Raw genomic sequence first — 14733 nt, forward strand, 5'->3', positions numbered from 1 at the left:
CACAGGAAGTTACCATGAGTTATGTTACATTCTCTAAATTCACCCCCTAACTTACCTTAAGGTTGGGTTGTCCAGCTGGTGGTTTCTGGGATGCATGCAGCCTGCAAGGAGTTAAATTGCGGCCTGAGCGCTCATCTGACTGCTGATCCATGCATTGTGCCAACTGCAACAGCAGTCAGAGTCTTTGGGCTCCCCCTCCCTCTTCTGGCAGCTGAGCCATGCAGTGCAGGGAGCTGAGAGTGAGACCGGGCCAGCGGGGCAGGGGAAGGGGGAGATGTGGTTCAGGACTGCGCAAGGCAATGGTGGGTGCTATGTGTGGCTATGGCCTCCAGGGTTTGTGGACCCTGGGGGCTTAGCAGGTGGACAGCCCAACTTTAAGGTAAATGTTTTTCATATGTCCTTACCTATAATCTGAAAGGGAGTGTTTTGTATTCTAGGAGATTTTAACAACAATTCTTTAATATACAAGAAATTACGGTGACTGTTGCAGGACCTATATTGTGCTTTAAGCTGATCCCACTGTAAGAGTTCTGTGGTTGTAAGCAGTGATGTGGTAATGCACTGTAGCTGCTGTTTAATGTTAACATGCCTGTTTGTATCTGCTTTGTTTGAATGAAGAGATCAGTGTTTGCCAAGAGGGAAAAGGGCAAAATGAATTAGATGGGGAGGTGGGGGGGAAGGGGTGGGGGAGCAGCAGTGTATGTAACTTCCCATTTTCAGGCTTCTGAACTGGTATACTTAGAACACTGACAGTAAACCCAAACCAGGCCATGGTGAAACACTGTTTCCCCAGGTTATGGAGCTGCTTAAAACCAAATGGGTAAAAAAGGTAGAAAATAATTAAATAGAAGCAAGTTTTGTGTTGCAGTTCTTGAGTATATCATTTTAATACTTGTCCCTGTGACCTTGTAAAATATAGTGTTGGTATCTTAACTTTTCTTTACCAAATCTTAATTCAATATTCTGCCAAAATCAATTGAAATTATATTTTATAAGAAAAGCATTTCATAACTAAATATCTTAAAACAAGGGACCCAGCAATGGGATGTGCAGCATGGGGGAGCTGCAGGGGTTAGTGCAGCCATCACTCCCCTCCTCCGTTGTCCCCCCTCCTACTGTTCACATGGAGCTTCATAACCTGAATTTCAGTGGCAGACCCTACCCCTAAATTGCCTGTCCCTCCAGGAGCCCCACCAGTTCAGGGGATTTGGCTCTGTAGTCCAGATCCAGCCTGTGGGCCATAGATTTGACACCGCTGTCTTAACAGTTCAGAGCTAAATCTCGCAGGGTTTTGTGCAGGCAAAGCTCTCTGAAATACACCTGAGGCTTGATTGCAGTAAGTACTACAGGATCAGGTCCTTGTTCATAGTTTTGGAAGCCTGCTTGCACTATTTGTATTTTCAGGAAGGGACAGTCTGCTTCCTCTTTTTGATTGCAATATTTATACTGTTCTCATGCTGCAATTCCTGCTAGGAGATAAAATGAGACTGTGTGAATTAGAAAGAAGCTTAATTGTTTCATAGTTTCTAGGGTTGGAAGGGACCTGAGTAGATCATCTAGTCCGACCCCCTGCCATGGCAGGAAAAAGTACTGGGGTCAAACGACCCCAGCAAGGTGTTCATCTAGCCTCCTCTTAAAGACCCCCAGGGTAGGAGCCAGCATTGTCAGCAACTATGTTAGATCTTTTGAATGCTGAGCAAAGCACAAACCTGTTTTAGCTATTAAAATGAACATATGTAGCATAGCTGCCATCGGGGACCATACTGAACTTCATCAATAAGACACAGATTTCTTTGAGGAGAGTCAGAACACTGCACATTCAACATAAAGGGAAAATTAAGATAATTCTCAGTTGTTATGTCATTACTTTGGGCTCATTAATTTTGTGGAAGAATTTTCTGTGCACTGTTTAATTTTGGGGGTGCATCTTATACTGGCAAAAGATGCCTGTCTAACAGTTTTGGAGACTGGAGGCCAATGTGTAACCTTAAAACAGGTGCAGCATGAGCAGTCCTGATGCAAGTTTCTCCTTTGCCTCTAATCTGGCCTGAAGTGGGCCACTCCAGGACCAGGCCTAGAGGTTTTGCTAGTACAGGTTTCCCTCGATTTATGCGGTACATGCATTCCTGGAGAACAGTGCATAATTGAATTGTCATAAAGCAAACCCACATTATAATGTAACAAATAGGGATAGGTTCCCATGGCAGTGAGGGAGGGAGGGAGTGAGGCTGGGACTAGGGAAGGGGCATGGGGAGGGGTGTCACTCATGGGGCTGCACAAGGGAGCAAAACAGAGGGAACTGTCAGTGGGTGCAGGGTGGGAGGGCACAGCTCTTGCTGTAGCAGGGGCTGGGGTGAGTGGGGACAGGCAGAGCTCAGGCGTCAGGGTGGCAGGTGGAGCACGGTGCAGCCCAGCAGTTGCAGGCAGCTGGCGCCAGCCTCTCTTGAGAATGCTGCAGCAGGGGCTGGGGTGAGTGGGGCCCTGGGCTCATGGCCCTTTTCTCTCCCCCCACAGACTTACCTGCTTGGGTGGGGGGGCACCTATACCGTTCACATAAGAGCGAATTTACCTCGCATATAACAAATTATGGGTCTGAAATGCTCATTGCATAAGAGCAAATTTGCATATACAGAACCTGCATAAATCAAGGGAAACCTGTATAGATATATTGGCAAATTCCATGAGTGGAACAAGCAGCAGCAGCATACCTTGTCCGTGGGGAATGCTCATGTCACGCATGTTCTAGTATGTTGCACGTTACCCTGAGTGGGCTAGGAGAAGCTGGGACCAGCAACCCTGCTGGCCCCAGCAGCCTTGTCTGGGGTCCTGGGGCCTCCAGGAGCTGCAGCTGTGGTACTCGTGCAGCAGGAAGCCTGGCCAGCAGCCAGAGTGTGGCTCTAGCCAGCCAGGCTCAGGTTTTGGGCGGCACTTGCTGCCATCACATGCATCACCCCACTTTTTTTCAGTGTGGGTTTTTGACTCTGGGATCTCCCAGGGTCAAACTGTACCCGCACTTCCCACCCCAAATGCTGCGAAGTAGCAGTGTGAGGAATGCCTGCATGTTCAGCGTATGGGTCTGCATTGCTGCATAATGCACATCTGCACTCGTCTGGATGCACCCTATGAACGCATCCACACATGCAGATGTGTGCTCATAGAAGCTCAAATAGGAGTGGCACAAATTTGAGATTTGCCTTGGAGATTTTTTCCTCAGTACACATGCCTGGACATGCACTCTGGTGTGGGGCAAGTTGTGTCATTTGGGGCAAAATGACTCTGCCCAGCTCCGCCTGGATCTGTAGCCAGGGGGAGCTAGAGCCTGGGGCCAGCACCTGTACTGGCCCCAGCAGTATAAAAAGCTGCCCTAGGCAAGCAGCTCAGGGAGCTTCTGAGGCTCAACCAGTTGGTATCTGGGCACAGTAACCCCTTATGCCAGCTGGACTGCTGAAGCAGCCCTAACCTAGAGTGGCCCCTGCACCCTCTACCCACTGCAGTGGAGGCTGCTGCCTGGCTGTGACTTGCTACCACCTGCAACAGCATTCACCCCATTGGACCTGCGTCCCTATGGCTGCATGCTTGCCAGACCTGGATGGGATGCTCTGCCATCTGGGCAGCTATCACCCAGAAGATGTGCTTCTTGTGGTGGCCTGCTTTGAACTGTCAAAGTGTGTCCTCTTGGCCCCAAATGTCCAAAAGTTCAGCCACCTCGTCTCCCTTCAGCTGGGTCTCCAGTGCTGGCCCTGGTCAGGCTCCTCTGCCCTGGTCTTGCCACTTGTCTCATCAGCATGTTCCGTGTTTAAAAACTGCAAATTGTCTGATAAGAAACCTAAATTCTGTCATTAAAATACTGAAAATAGTGTTCTTCCAGGTGGAGCCAGGTGACAGCCCGAGAGGCCCGGGGCTGCCTGAAGGCGCACAGCCCCATGCTGAGCCAGGCCAGACCCACAACAAGCGGCATAGGCGGTGCTAGGTCTGAGGCAGCCAGGGCTGTGCTGTGTCGCAGGGGGGCTCCAACAGCAGCAGGCCCTGAGCACCCAACGGCCACTGCTGCTACCGGTGTGGGGTGGGGGGTGGGGGCTAAGGGCCCTGCGGGGACCCATGCCCTGCAACCAGCCCCACCACCACACAAACCCCAGCCCACAGTCCCTCTACACATCCACAGCCCTGCCCAAATTCCCCCCACCACCCTCAGTCCCTGCTTACCAGGGACAGCACCTGGGTCACACTGCCTTGCACTGCTCCTGCTTGCTCCACACATGAATGCAGCATGCTAGGGCAGCAGGGAGCACCATAGAGATGCTCTGGATGCATGCCAGAGCATCTCAGGAGGTCCTAGCCCTGGTTTGCCTCAGGGCATAGTGGGGAACCGTGCCCTGCGCCGCTTTTTACCGAAACGTTTCTTTTTCTGATACCTGGAAATCCAGGTATCAAATTTTGAGCCTGCGTGGCAAATATGCCACGCAGGGAACATTTTTTCATTCTTAGTGTGCCTCTTATGGCATCTCAAACTGGTTTGAGATGCCACAACAGGCACATGCGCACTTGTCTTGATGCACCCTGTAAGTGCAGGTGTAGGCTATACCATTGCAATAAAATGCTATCAGTATAGATTGTGCAAGATCCCATAATAAAATAGGCCTTTTGACAAAAACACTCTTTTTTGATCAACATCTCTGCATCTGGCCCAGAGCTTTTGTTGGAATAAAAATATTGTGAAAATCTCAGCACTAATTAACCAACATCTTATATTGGCAAAAGTTTTGCGCGTGTAGTAGGTGCCTGTGTAAGGCAGCAGATTCAGCTGTGTGACTATTTCAGCCTCTCAGCTGAGACTGTCAACAAGGGAGGCAGAAGTGCCAGTTGTTGCACTCTCACTCCTCCTTTCCCTCCACTATTTACTTTTCTCCATTTGAAACTGGATTGAAACTTTCCCTAACCCATTTAATATGAACAGTCAAACAGTCCACATATTTTCACAGTATCTAATCTGGATTAGAGCTGGTCTTTTGCCTGATGCTATTAAAGACTTCACTGTTCAAAATTGTGCATCTGAGTGGATATCCTGTCAAATGCCATTATTCACAGTTCATCTTTCCAGTGTGAGATTTTTAAATAGAGTAAAGCATGGTGGCTGAAACATTGGTTTATTTTACTTTGTTCCCTGACCCCTAATTATGTATCAATATCCAAACCAATGCATTGAGGGTGTGTATGCATTACTCCTGCCTTTATTATTTAACTGAAGTATACTTCAAATTCCCCAGGAAAAAATTGACATTTTTTTTTCAAAGGTGGTTTGGGACATAAGTAATTATTGGGAGAGAAGAAATAGATTCTTCCATATAGGCTGTCAAGACTAGATGAATAATTGCGTTAAACAGTAAGCCATCATCCCTCAGAAATCTCCCACATTTCTTCCCAAAGCCATACAACAAGAAGAGTAGGTATAATGTTTATGATAGTGAATAAATAAATAAATAAATAATGTTAATTCCTGTAGAAAATTACTCTAATATTGATTAAGGTCCGAGAGTTAAGGTTGTCATATGGAAATAACTGAAGTTGTGGAATGGTTTATAAATAGCTTAGAGTATAAAGGGATCCTTTTTTCTCTCTCTTTGTTTCCTTGATGTTTTGCCCATCCTTAGTATAATGTAACATTTTAAAAGCCTTTACTGTATGCATCTAATTCTAGGATTCTATCAGGTCTCGCTTTTCACTGATCTACCTTGCAAGAAAGAAAAACTTGCAAGATATATAGGCAGACTCCAACTGCATCATAGCATTGCAGTGTTTTATGATTTGGGGACCTCAAGGCTAATGGAAGGCATAGTGTCTATTCTAATTTAATGGATAATTATTATGTTTTATGTCTGTCTGATATTAAAAACAAGGTCACAGCCAGGAAGATAGTGTGAACTAAGATGAAAGTAAAACTCTGATGGTATGGTTGACTAGATGTAGTCGGGTTTGTTTAAGTTCTGTGCTGTAGCAGGAGGGGTGGATGTTCTAGGATTCTCCTTGAAATCCCTTGTGATCAGCAGGGATCGTGGTTTTCCCTGATAAAAAAATCACAAATTCCCTGATAAAGTATCGCAAATTCTCTGATAAAACCCCCCAAATCTGTGATAAAAATTAAAGGCCCCCCATGGCCCTGCTAGTGCTCCTCACTCCCCCATCCAGCCTCCCTAGTCCTGCTCGTGCCCCTTACTCCCCCCACAACAGCCTCCTAGCCCCACACATGCAGGCACAGGCACAGACAAACACACAGACACAGACATACACCCCCCTCCCAGCAGGTAGGTGTGTGTGGGTGGACAGGGGAAAAAGAAGGGGTTGGGGGGGGCAGATGGAGAATGGGAGGGAGGAGGGGATGCACATAGCAGCTACCACCACCACTACTGCATCGCTGCCACTGCACCTTGTGCTGCTTGCCCACGGCTGGCGGTGGGAAAACTGCACAGGATGTGGCAGTGGGTGGTGGCTGCTGCATGCAAGCCCCCGCTCCCCCCTGGCCAGGCAGGCATGTGTAGCTTGGAGAGGGACACTGCTGCCCTCGCCCCCATGGCCCTACTCAGGGCACGTGATGCGGGGTACGGCAGTGGCAGTGCAGTAGTTCGGGCATGCAGTGGACGCCACTACTACTGCACTGTCCCTGCTGCTGCTGCAGGCGGCCGCCACCCCACCGCCACCGACAGCTGCCCCACATCGCATATCCACTTACACACGGTGGCAGCCACCAGCACGACTGCACTGCTGCTGCCATGCTCCATGCTGCTTGGCCAGAGCAGGATGGAGGGCAGCAGTGTCCCTCTGGGGGCCTCACATGCCAGCTTGGCTGGGGTGGGGGTTCGCATATGGCAGCCACCACCGCACCCTGCGTCCTGTGTGGCTTTCCCACCGCCAACCACAGTCAAGCAGTGTGAGGTGTAGTGGCAGCGGTGAAGTGGTGGTGGCAGCTGCCGCATGCAAGCTCCCCCTCCTCCCCGGCTGGGCAGCGCATGTGTGGCCCTCAGAGGGGCACTGCTGCCCTCACCCCCCCGGCCCTGTTCCTGGGAGCTGGCACAGAATGAGCTGAGGTGGGGGACTGGCAGCGCCCCTCAGCCCTTCACCACTGTGCCCTGTGGCGTGCTCTGTCCCCAACTCCCCGCCTGCCTACACGCCTGCCCGGGTTGAAGGAGGGGAATGTATTGGGGAAGGCACTCCATGTCTTCCCCCAACACATCCTCACTCCCTCAACCCCCAGCCAGCTTCCCCTCTAGTCCTAGCCCTACCCCACAACCCCCAAGGCCCACTTACCTCCAGGAATGAAGAAGACTATCCTGAGGCAGCCTCCTGTAAGTGAGAGCGTTGGGTCCCGCACTTTCACCCTCCCCCCTATTTTATCAGGGAATTTGTGATTTTTTTATCAGGGAAAACCAGGATCCTTGCTGATCACAAGGGACTTCAAGGAGGGTAAAAGTGTGGGACCCAACACTCTCACTTACAGGAGGCTGCCTCAGGATCAGTCTTCTTCATTCCTGGAGGTAAGTGGGGCTTGGGGGTTGCAGGGCTGGGGCTTTTCTGCCCCTTTTGCAAACCGATCTTGCAGGCTGGAATACAGCCAGCTTGCAGGGCTCTTTGCAAAAGGTGGAAATCCACAGGTTTCCCTGCTAAAAGGGAAAATCTGCATTTTCTCCAATTAAATCGGGAAATTCATGGTTTTCTCCGTTTTTCCACGGGAAACGGAAAACCCAGATCTCTGGTGATTAGGTAATGCTGCTACTCTCCCTGTAAAGTCTCTTCTAGAAAGTATCAGCTCCTTGCAAGCATTGGCTTGAAGGTGTTGCTTACTAGTGACAAATGACCTCCTCTGAGTGACCGTGGTGCCTCCCATCATACCATGTTGTTGAAAGGGCAATTTGAAAGTAGCTTAGTATTTAATATCAAATAATCTTAATCTGCTTTCTGTTTTATCAAGAGCAAAGCTATTTTCATCAAGATTAGCTGAGAAGAAAAAAATGTCTTGATGTATTAAAGCCCTTGCCTTGCAAGAACTGCTGCTTTTTATAGAAACTCAAAGCATTGTGTATTTTCTCAAAGACTGTGGTTACCAATAGCAATTGCTTAGACAAACAAAAGTACTATGGCATTGAAACACAGAGTACAGTGTCTGTTAAGCGTCCCTTCTATGTTCTTGAATATGCTGTGCTGCCGTTTAGCCAACCAAACTAAACACCATTCTACCCAAGCATGCTCTGAAAGCGTTCCACCACAGGCATAAGAATAAATTACTTGATGTGCTAGTTGTCTACATCATAAGAGTGGATGTTTCTTATGCAGTTTGCATCTTTATGCATTGCGTACTTATAAAACAGTGGGTGGGACTGCACAAAAATTATCTTCCTTGTTATGTTAGTATAAGACTGATGCTGAAGCTGTGCTAGTCCAGAAATTATACAGGAGGCAAGGATGTCTTAGGGTGATATCTTTTATTGGACCAACTATGCAGTTGGGATAAAGTTAAACTAATAAGATATTCTTCCTCAGATTCAAAAGCTAGTTTAACTTTATCTCAACTACATAGTTAGTCCAGTAAAAAATATCACCCTAAGAAATACTTGCCTTACACAAAAATTATATTCAGAGCTCAAGCTTCCAAAGTCATCTTTAGTTGACCCAGCTGAGATCCCATCTGAAGGCTGCTGTGCATATGGTTTGTTTCTCCTCTTCAATTAACCTTTAAAACAAACATTTCCAGAAAAAAGACACCCCTAAAGTTGGAGACAGCTGTAATTTGGGCTTCAGATATTTGGACTTATGATATTACCATCCAGATCTACCAAAGTCTATCCTTGGTTTACATTTCAGTGAAAAAAGGTGAGATCTGAGACTTCTCACAATTTCATTAGACGGAATGTAAGTAGTATTCTTTGAAGTCCGGGTGCCATCTTAGTCCATTATAAAAACAGTGGGAAAAGAACAAACTGAAATTTTTTTGTTGTTAACATTTATGTGGGTTCATTGATCATGTTTATATAATAGAAGAAATTACCTTATTTCTGAATATATTGTTTTATGTGGCTTTGAGGCTAACCCCTAATGTTGCCTTTTAATAATACAGAAGTTTTTTGGAAGGGGAGAGATGCAGAGTGTAAAGAGAAAAATGTTTGGTTAGATTTGCCATAGCTCTTTTACAGAGATGTTATCTGAACACACTTGCACTTTAGGGACTGAGAATTCCTTGCGGTACTCTGTTTTGCACGTGCTTAGTTATTTCAAGCTGTGTAGATTCTGGTTAATTCCCCTCTGGGTACAATACTGTAGGATGGCTTAGTTTGATAGGAGTTCAACTCAAAGCCTACTAAAAGGGTGCTCTGATTGGAGAGGCAGAAAAAGTGGTTTACTCAGCTAAGTTGGAAGGTTTTTGCAGGCATGTCACTTGGCATCAGTGTCAAAAATGCGTTCAGTCTTGAATGCTCTAGGCTTGGAAACCTAGCGATCAACAGTACCTTTAAATTAACAACAAAGCAGTGACATTTTACATGATCAAAGAGGAAAAGGCAAGGGCTACAAATGTACACAGTTTAAACAGGAGGTTATAGTCTCCCCAAGTTATAGCTGACTGGCGAATGTGGTCTGTGTAAGGTAATTTGTACATTCAGAATTTGAGTAGACTATAATAAGTGCTCCCTATGTCATAACATGACAGTTTTGGGGCGAATGAGGAATGGGTCACTTTGCCTAGGGTTATATTGGAATCTGCATTTCTGCACGTAAGGAAAAGATCAAGCCTCCCTTTGCTAAGGAAAATGCATTGCATGTTTTCTTTCTCTCAAGCTGTTTCCTAACCAGCTTCTTTAGAGGCAAGAAATTGGTATTACTGTTTTCCTTTGTGGCTGTTGGCCCCCCATATTAGAGATGGCCTCAATAACCTGCCAAGTTTCCAGTTTTTTCATATTCTTGACAAATTGATTAGTACAAAAGTAGATATAGAACTATTACACATTCCTGAGTCTTTGTTGTTTCTGAAGGATCCTGTTAAGGGCTCGTAGATCTAGGTCCAACTAGACCTTGACCGAAACAAAGAGCCTGATGCAGGTGCTGGAGGACCCTGAGGTCGTGTGCCAGTTTGCAGCCTGTGGGCCAACTGGCACATCTACCTTGATGGTGCAAGGAGAATGGCAGAGCAGGGGTACAGCAGGGCCCCCCCGCTCCAGTGCCAGGTCAAGGCAAAAAATCTCATGGGCTACCTTCTTCAGGGATATTGTTAGAGCACAGTGACAGGGCACCCCACTATGCGATATGGCCCACTACAGGTACCTCCAGCCACTAATGGAGGTTTGTGTGAACATCAAGGGATAGAGACTCCAGGGTGTCCTTGCCTGTAGACACTTTGCCAAGCACTGCTGTGAGTCACAAGGGATCTAGGAACTCCAGTGGAGAAGATAGCAGAAATGTCCTAGCCATGTTATCTGCCAGTTCTGAGGAGGAGGATGGACTAAAGAGCTCAAAATCCACACCCGGTATGTGAAGCACCTTTCATCTAAACTGATAGCTGTGATTAGGTTGGGCTGTGAGGAGAAGGGGGGGAAGGGAGACTTGCTTGCAGTGGGATTGCACCTGTTTACAGCCACTCAGGGCCTGCTACCCCCTGTGGTCAGGTACCTCTTTCCCAGGTGTTTTGGTCTGGCCGCTTCTTTTCTGGTTGCAAGATTTGCTGAATGCGTCTTTAGAGCAGCAAGCATCATTAATTCACTCTGTTTCACAAGTTTCTTGATTTTCAGCTCTGATTTCAACACTGCCACCAATGACACACCAGCAGCCAAGGCAGGCTGCAGCTGGCACATGAACCGACAGACTGGTGGTTGCCCTCAGGGAATGCGAGCAGTGGCTGTGTGAGCTGGTCAGATGGGTCCATCATGCTACAGGAAGCATCATGGCTGTCCAGTGTGAAAGGAGCCGCACTTAGTTCAGGAGGCATTTCATAGATTTCACAGATTTCATAGACATTAGGGCTGGAAGGGACCTCGGGAGATCATCGAGTCCAGCCCCCTGCCCAAAGGGCAGGAAGTCAGCTGGGGTCGTAGGATCCCAGCAACATAAGCATCCAATTTACTCTTGAAGGTGTTCAATGTAGGTGCTTGAACCACCTCCGCTGGCAGACTGTTCCAGACCTTGGGGGCTCGGACAGTAAAGAAATTCTTCCTTCTGTCCGGCCTGAAACGGTCTTGCAGGAGTTTGTGACCGTTCGACCTCGTCATCCCTTGGGGCGCTCTGGTGAACAGACGTTCCCCCAGATCCTGGTGGTCACCCTTGATAAACTTATAGATGGCCATCAGATCACCCCTGAGCCTGCGCTTTTCCAGGCTAAAGAGTCCCGTGGCTCTCAGCCTGTCATCGTAAGATCTGTTTTCCTGACCTCTGATCATGCGCGTGGCTCTCCTCTGGACTCTCTCAAGCTTCTCCACATCCTTTTTGAATTGTGGAGCCCAAAACTGGACACAACATTCTAAGACCCAGTAAGACTGGCAAATACTGATGGTCATAGTGGTAATGAGTCTATGCCTGGTGGTCATTGGCCCCAGTGCTGCACCTGGCCCTGCCCCTGCCCCTGCCCCTGCCCCTGCCAAGGAGCAGCAATGGTCGGCATGAATCCGTGCTCTGTGATCCTATAGTTCTCTGTCAAGCTCTGGATGAAAGTCCACCTTAGAGTCAGGTTCTTTTAGTTAGAATTGATTATTTATTGTTTTTCACTATTTTTGCGCTGTTATACTAAGTGAGCCGTTATGGTAATTGTTATAGTAATGGCATTATTATTATCATTGTGTTTTTTAACACTTCATGCACCATTATAGGAATTCATAGTAATTCATATTGATTAGAAATCACTATCCTAAAGGAGTAGTTTTATTATTTGTTTCCCTTTTTTATTATTGTTGGTTGTAGATAAAGGTTTCTATTTGGTTTGTTGGATTTTTTATTTCACACTTTCTCTTTTTAAAAGGGGGACTGTGGATGGGGTGGGGGACTTGCTAGCTTATGGAAGGTTGGGGGGAAGTTGTCTGTTGACCACTGGTTAGCTTAATGCTGGTCTCTGGTCAGCTTGATGCTGAATTCTGGTCACAATAATAATGTTATCCTTGCTTTTCTTCCAACTCCGCACATATTTGAAAAAGGAATTTTTATTGTCCTTGATATGTGTAGCCAGCTGGAGTTCGGTTACAGCCCTGGCTTCCCTGGCTCACTCCCTATAGATATGGGCCAGTGCAGAATACTCCTTTGTGGTGATTTCTGCCTTCCAGCCTTTATAATCCTCTCTTTTTTGGTGTAGGAGGACCACGAGTTCCCTACTGAGCGAAGGAGGCTGCTGTACCCTTTAGCTACCTTTCCTCTGAGATGGGATGGACATTGCTTGTGCTTTCAGGATCGCTCCCTTAAGGAGCAGCCACTACTCTCGGACTCCCTTCCCTGTCGAGTCATGGCCTCTTAGGGCCTCAACAACAAGCCTCCTGAGCTTATCAAAGTCAGCTTTCCTAAAGTTGAGGACTTCTGCATTGCTGACTGACTTGCCAGCCTTATGGCGGATGTTAAGGCGATCAGTTCGTGGTCACTGTCTCCCAGTTTCCCTTTGATTCTTAGTTTGCTGACTAGATCATCCCCTTTAGCCTGTACCAGGTCCAGCAGCACTTTACCTCTTGTACATCACCACACAACAGTCCAATATACTTAGGAAACCTTCCCAATGTGCGTGAATCTCCTAACCAATACGTGCGGGAAGATATATGTAAGTGAAATAAAAAGCTAGCAGGTTTACACACAAAATAAAGTTTACTTGAGGACATAGTAAACAGAAAAATAAGGTGAGAATAAAGGTAAAGATAGGAATGAAAAGAATAAAAACTTTTTAAAAATATTGGTAAAAAAAGTTTTTAAAATGTGTAAAAAGAATTAAATGTAATGAAAGTAATGAAATGACAATTAAATTATCTAAATGAAACTTTCGGTGGTCTGTACATATCAGCATACTGTGAGCTATAGGCACCCCCTGCTGTAATTTAGTACCAAGAGATCAGGGGTTGGATTGTTATGTGACGACCCCTACAGTAATTTACTGTGAATAGCACACAGAGAATTTTATGAGATTTCTGAGAGATCACGTGTACACAGTGATGGGGAAAAAATAAAACCCACCATTTCAATATAGGGGGCATAGAATTAAACCCTGAGGACTAAACCCCCATCATGTATACAAGTGCCCCAAGTGTCCACATGAAAACATTCTTGATTGCCTGATCTATTTACTTAAAGCTTGGATTTCCAAATGCTTCACCGTCATGTTATAAGTTTCCATGTGGATTAATATGATCCTGAACTCCTTTATGAGCTTCTTAATACCATTTTCCATGGTGAATAGCTTACTGCTGATGGCAGGAGCTGTAGCCTGTAGAAACATGTTTATATGCAATTGACCCAGCTTGTTTTGCAAAAGGAATTCAGCCATGCATGCACAGTCCTCAATCTTACTGAACTTGCATAGCTGAATTGCATTTTAGTCAGCCTGTGAGGCTGTCAGGTCCACCTATATTTAAATGAGCCTTGCCTGAATGATGGCTCTGCATTTTTTATCCTTTACAAGGTTGTCACATAAGATTTCAGAGCAGGTATTTTCTAAAGTGGCACATGAGGGTCATTGATCTTCAACCTCTGGTCTGGTCCTGGTTGATCTCAGGAGCAACTTGCTACCTACCTTTACCCACCAATTTGTGTGTGAAATTTCTAATGAGAGAGTTTTATAAAGAGATCTGGAAAAAGCTGAGTAGGCAGTATGTTGAAAATAAAGGGAATAAAAATAACTTTCTTAGGATTGGGAAATTTAGTATTTGGATCCAGGGGTCTGGCTAGAATGGGAGGGGGAAGGCTGTTGCTCCACACATCAATTCGCAGCACTCCTCCACTAGCTGAAGGTGAGCATCATTCCATGCTGCCAGACTTGCTTTGGCCCTGCCTATGGGCAGTTTGGAGACCACATTAGTCCCTGTGGCAGCTCACCTTTGGGTGCCTGCCACTTTAAGGACTGAAGGCAGGCAGCCGGCAGGTGCTTGATAAGGGCAGCCATTTTAGGACCCAGCTCACACAGCCTGAATCAGGAGTTTGCTGCTAGTCACTAAGGGGATAACGTCACCTGGATGAGCTACTGCTTGAGAACATCTTGGAGGTAAAGGCAGGAGCAATGGGGATGGCAGGAGGCTCCTGGTCCTGGGCATGACTTGAAACTGCACCCTGCTAGGGAAGGGTGGTCTGACAGGGCTGTTTGTGGTGGAGCAGCCCCCAAGAAATGCCAGGCCTATAACCTCTCTGGTGTCAGGTGGGTAGGGGCACCTTAACCCTAACACTCACCATCCGGTAGGTAATGTAGAGAGTTCATAGATTTCATAGACATTGGGGCTGGAAGGGACCTTGGAAGATCATTGAGTCTAGCACCCTGCCCTAGGGGCAGGAAGTCAGCAGGGGTCATAGGATCCCAGCAAGATAAGTATCCAAATGTCTCTTAAAGGCATTCAAAGTAGGTGCTTGAACCACCTCCAGTGGCAGTCTATTCTAAACCTTGGGGGCCCAGACAGTAAAGAAGTTCTTCCTTATGTTCAGCCTGAAACTGTCATGGAGGAGTTTGTGACTGTCTGATCTTGTCATCCCTTGGGGCACTCTGATGAACAGGGGTTCCCCCAGATCCTGGTAAACACCCCAAATAAA

General features: G+C 46.8%; 1 protein-coding gene across 4 annotated transcripts in view; it reads left to right on the forward strand.

The window, feature by feature from the left end:
* Positions 1-14733, forward strand: part of CDIP1 (cell death inducing p53 target 1) — a 55477-nt gene that overhangs the window by 5612 nt on the left and 35132 nt on the right. The window contains exon 1 of one of the 4 annotated variants that reach the window (XM_090024574.1): positions 7412-7526. The exons of the other annotated variants lie outside the window; for them this stretch is intronic. The gene's annotated coding sequence lies outside the window, so the exon portion shown is untranslated. Of the gene's footprint in view, positions 1-7411; positions 7527-14733 lie in introns of those variants that run through there. 4 annotated transcript variants of the gene reach the window in all.

The sequence above is a fragment of the Crocodylus siamensis genome, chromosome 12 (genome assembly GCF_052110815.1).
Source record: "Crocodylus siamensis isolate JL-2025a chromosome 12, ASM5211081v1, whole genome shotgun sequence".
Lineage (NCBI taxonomy): Eukaryota > Metazoa > Chordata > Crocodylia > Crocodylidae > Crocodylus > Crocodylus siamensis.